Source organism: Theropithecus gelada, chromosome 9 (assembly GCF_003255815.1).
Source record: "Theropithecus gelada isolate Dixy chromosome 9, Tgel_1.0, whole genome shotgun sequence".
NCBI lineage: Eukaryota > Metazoa > Chordata > Mammalia > Primates > Cercopithecidae > Theropithecus > Theropithecus gelada.
This window is the reverse complement of record NC_037677.1, coordinates 118,292,882-118,298,504: the sequence shown is the minus strand read 5'-3', so window position 1 is coordinate 118,298,504 and position 5,623 is coordinate 118,292,882. Positions and strand designations below refer to the sequence as shown.

General features: G+C 41.9%; 1 pseudogene; it reads right to left on the bottom strand.

The window, feature by feature from the left end:
- Positions 1–4,783: 4,783 nt before the first annotated feature.
- Positions 4,784–5,172, bottom strand: LOC112631954 (annotated as a pseudogene).
- Positions 5,173–5,623: the final 451 nt, after the last annotated feature.

Genomic DNA, 5,623 nt, shown 5'->3' with positions numbered 1-5,623 from the left:
GAGCCCAAAGCTTAATTACATCCAGGTTCAAGTTTTTTTGTTTGTTTGTTTGTTTGTTTTGAGACAGTCTCCCTCTGTTGCTCAGGCTGGAGTGCAGTGGTGTGATCTTGGCTCACTGCAAGCTCCACCTTCTGGGTTCACACCATTCTCCTGCCTCAGCCTCCCGAGTAGCTGGGACTACAGGCACTTGCCACCATGCCCAGCTAATTTTTTGTATTTTTTAGTAGAGACGGGTTTCACCATGTTAACGAGGATTGTCTCGATCTCCTGACCTTGTAATCTGCCTGCCTCAGCCTCCCAAAGTGCTGGGATTACAGGTGTGAGCCACTGTGCCCAGACTCAAGTTTTAAAATAAGATTCCTTTAGATGATGTGCTCTTCCAACAAGAGTCAGAACGTAATCTGATGGTTTCTCTTTTTATGAGATTAGCAGCCGTTAGTGACCGCCTGGATTCATTATTTAATTACAGGTTGAAAATGGCGATATTCAAATCTTATTCCATCCACACTTGAGATAATTTACCCTCATCAAGTATGAGACGCCAAAGGTAGTTCATATAGAAAAGCCTTATTCTTTCTCTTCATTTAGCAACGTGCAAAATAAGCAGTTGGTTATCTAGAACATCTGAAAGGTAACCAGTGAGTTTCTTTTTAAAAACCATATGGTATTTAGACATAGTTGGTGGATTTGAATCCACTGCAGTTTTTAGGACTCTAGAGATTTTACTTAACCAGATCAAACTTGTATCTATATCTCTTTTCTCCATGATGAAAAATCCCAGTTCCTGGCTGGGCACGGTGGCTCATGCCTGTAATCCCAGCACACTGGGAGGCCAAGGCAGGTGGATCACTTGAGGTTAGGAGTTTGAGAAAAGCCTGACCAACATAGTGAAACCCCGTCTCTACTAAAAATACAAAATTAGCCGGACATGGAGGTGCGTGCCTATAATCCCAGCTACTTGGGAGGCACAGGCAGGAGAATTGCTTGAACCCAGGAGGCGGAAGTTGCAGCGAGCAGAGATGGTGCCACTGCACTCCAGCCTGGGCAACAAGAGCACAACTCTATCTCGTAAAGAAAGAAAAGAAAAGAAAAATCCCAGTTCCCAATGATACCAACGTAATAATTCTTTTCCTTTATCTTGTATCACGCGCGCGCACACACACAGACACCCCAGTCTCAAAATAACAATACTAACACTGTCACTGATAATATATTTTCAGAAAATAGTGATTCAGTTTAAGAACCCACTATGTGGAGATTTACTCGAGCTACTAAGACTCTCTGTTGGCATTTGGGACAATCACACATGGAAGGAACTAGGACCTCACTCAGGATTCGGCAAAGGAATGAGTCTGTGGAATTGGAGGTGGTCTTGGCAGTGACTGCGGAGAAGACTTTGAAAATTGTGAAGCCCAGGTGGAGTGACTGGGTCTACAGTTGTCCCTGTGTGTACCATTGCCATAAGACTAATGACAAGAATCTTCGTTCACCTGTTGTCAGATTTGCATGTTAAACATTATTCTCCTTCTATGTAGCCTGGCTTCCTTTCAGGCCAAACCTAATTATATTTGAGCTCCTGGTTGGCAGATGAGCTTCATAGGATGTTGCATCTAAAAGGAACTGCAGATTCAGGGAACATGGAGTCCAATCTGCTTATTTTACAGATGAGGAAACTGGGTCTCGGAAGGGTGTGGTATGCTTATGGTATGTTTTAAATGAATGTGCAATACAGTAGGAAATGCTCCTTTGGTCACTTTTCATTGAATTTGGGAGTGAGGAAGCTTTAAATCCAAATAATTTTCAAAATATTTTTATTATGACTTAGGTGAAATGTTATCATGGCTATCAGATCAGAAATTATAATGGAAATGGATAAGAAAGTCTAATGGCTAGCTCTCTCTTGTGTTATCTGACCACGCTATCTAATAGCATGCATTTAAGAGTGATCACATCACAAAATCTAGAAGACAATGCCATGCCACATGCAGTTAATCTTTTTGATAATAAAGAGAAAGGACAATACCTTCGAAGGCACCTGAGTCAGCTTTCTAGGTTTCTGATCCCTTCAGGAATAAATGAAAATATATAAAAAAAAACTGTACAAAGGATTTAAACATTTAATTCACAGAAAAAAATTAAATTACCAATAAGCACATGAAAAGATAAGCAAATTGACTCATAGTTGAAGAAATGCAAGTCATATCATCAGCAGACATACCTTTTCTCACTTGCAGAATTGTCAAAAATGTAAACAGGTGATAGCCAGTGTTAGGAATGCCATGGGGAAATAAGCACTAAATACACTGTGGCTTGGAGCATAAAACAATGTGACAGTGCGCCTCTACATTCTGACAGTATCTTGACAATATCTCTCAAAATTCAAGATGGACATATCTTTTGTAAACCAAAAATAATAAATTCTAAGGCCCCTCAACCATCTGAATGGACTCCTCCTCTTGGCCAAAGGCATTCCAAAGTTAACCTGAAAAAACTAGTTCAGGCCATAATGACCAGGGGGAGCTGGACATGCTTCATTATACCTCCTCCTCCTTGGAATTACTGATAGAACAGACTCTCTCAGTCTGATAAGAAGCATTTGCAGCCTATTATCTCTGAAGCCTGCTACCTGGAGGCTTTGTCTACGTGATAAAACCTTGGTCTCCACAACCCCTGATCTAACCTGGACAATCCATTCTACTGATAATAACTTTCAACCAACTGCCAACCAGAAAATCTTTAAATCTATTTATAACCTGGAAGGAGCCCCCTGCCCCCACACATGAGGAATGTGATCCCCACATACGAGGAAGCCACTTAGCAAGTCATGTTCTTCCAAAAAAAAAAAAAAAAAGGATTAATAAACTATAATAAGGTAAATGCCCCTATAAGCCCCAAGCAATAGAACTTTGCCGAGTACCCCAGAAGACCTTCCTGTACTCAGTCATAGTCACAAATGCCTTCCTCTCCCCAAAGTCACCACTATTCTTTTTTTTTTTTTTTGAAACACAGTCTTGCTCTGTTGCCCAGACTGGAATGCAGTGGCATGATCTTGGCTCACTGCAACCTCTGCCTCCTGGGTTCAAGCGATTCACTCACCTCAGCCTCCCAAAAGCTGAGACTACAGGGATGCACCACCACACCTAACTAATTTTTGTATTTTTTGCTAAGGAGGGGGTTTCACCATATTGGGCAGGCTGATCTTGAACTCTTGACCTCAAATGATCCTCCTACCTCGTGGTTTGGGGGAAACTCCACCCCAAAGTGCTGGGATTACAGGCATGAGCCACTGCATATTCTAACCACCACTATTCTAATTTTATAGCAGTCCCCTCCATGCCTTCCTATACTATAGTATTCCCCTTATTGCTTCCTTTGACCCATAATGTCCCCCTCCATACTTTGTTTTTCTTATGATTTATCTGAGTTGTCTGACAGTAGGTAGAGTTTCCCCCAGGCAGAATTTTTGCTAATCACACATGCATGATGCAATTCAACAAGTCCTCCTGTGCTCTGTGGATCCAGGGGCTTGATCAGACTCAGGTTTGATCCCTCTGGCAGACTACAGGAGACATGTAATGTCTTGTTTCTGTTTTCAGGATGTTAGTGGCTTTTAATACTGTATGCCTGGGTCCACTAATTCCTTTGGGGAGGGGTTGCAAAATGGTAATATTCTAATTCTACCATTTGTTAGCTAGAATTATATAAGAAAATGCTTCTTCTCGTCTACTGTTACCCTGTCGTAAAGTTCACGTAGGAAATGAAGGATAAATGTTAGGTCCTTTCCCTTTATTTACCAGTTTTCATGAGACTGAATTCTTTATTCTCTGAAGGTGACCAATTAGGTACACACACACACACACACGTACGTATATGTCTATATATCAATATATATAATCATGAATCCATAAACATATTAATGAGTTTTAATCCATTGCAATCCTTATCCTCATTAAAGCCCATAGTGTGTCATCTTTGACTAGTGGGAGATTAGTGAGCACTTCTTGATTATCAATCATTCATTCATTTGCTCATTCACTTAACTTCTAGTCATGCATACATGTATTAAAGGCAAGACTGCATGATAGAACCAGTTAATGTAGAGGATGAAAACAAAGTATGGTCTCTGTCCACCAAAAGCTCACTTTCTATGAGAAATGACATATATACAGATTGCAACTGGAAGTTGTTATCATAGAAGATGTAGAAATAAAGATATGTAGTAATTTGGAGGTAAGGCTGCTATGATAAGCTAAAGAATCATCAAGTATCTAGGCCTCTTCTTTGCTCTGCCATCCTTGGCATGGGGATTCCATTTCTGATCTAAGACAGCCGCTCCACCTCCTGCTGTGATGTCTAAATCTGGCCAGCAAGAAAGGGGAAGAGAGAAGGGATGTGTCGGTCTCCTTCTTTTTGAGGACTACACTGGGAAGTTGCACATGTCGCTTCTGCTCACCTGCCACTGGCCAGAACTTAGTCTCTCAGCCAGAGAGCTTACTGCCTTAGAGAGCTTAGTGTCTTGGCCACACTTAGCAGCAAGGGAGGCTGAGAAACATAGTCTTTCATTGGGGGACCACTGCCTTTTCACTCAGCTGTGTGAAAACTGTGTAGACCACCAGTTCGCAAACTTTAATGTGCATATAAATCACCTGGAATCTGGTAAAGTGAAGATTTGGATTCTGTAGGCCTGGATGGATAGGTGGCTGAGGATGTTGAAATCTTGCGGCTCTTTTTTTTTTTTCCCTTTGTCCATGAGGCATTTTATTTGTAAATATGTATTACAGCTCTAGAAAAAGAACCCCAGGATTTTCCCTTCCGTGTGTTTCATCTTGGTTCTTTGTGGTCCATGATCCCAGCTGAGATTATCAGTACAATGAAACCAAACTGGCGGGATGGAAGCAGGTTATTCTACCCTTTTTCTAGATCTCAGGGTTGCACATCAAATCTGGGGCTGATCACTCCATACTTGTGTAGCCTGCCTGTGAGATTCATAACAATTTTCCCAGCTCTGTGATCATCGATGATTTCAAATTCGCCAATGTAACCATGCTTCATCATCACAGTGAGAAAACGGATGATGACTTCGGAGCACAGCCTAATAAGCACCTGGTGTTTGCCTCTCATTTTGGCATTGTTGATGCTCTTGAGAACATCAGCCAGGACATTCATGCGCACCACTGTGGTGGCGCAAAAAGATGATGGAAAGAGGATGGGAGGGGAGGGCGCACAGAGTTACGGGTGAAATCTTGCAGTTCTAACAGGCTCCTGGGTGAAGCCGATGCTGTTTGTTCTTGGACCATACTTAAGTAGACACTTGAAGAATCTTGACAGCCTCGTGGGAAGGTCTGTCTGCTTAGGGTGGACCGGCCTTGCAGACTGAGTGTTCGTTAACCTGTTCTCATTGCTTCTGCAGCTATTTGGGCAAAAGCCTTCTGAGAGCGCTGCATCTTCATATTAAATACAAAGATCAGCCTGGTGCGGTGGCTCATGCCTGTAATCCTAGCAGTTTCAGAGGCTGAGGTGGGCAGATCATTTGAGGTCAAGAGTTTGAGATCAGCCTGGCTAACATGGTGAAACCCCATCTCTACTAAAAATACAAAAAAAAAAAAAAAAAAAAAAAAATCAG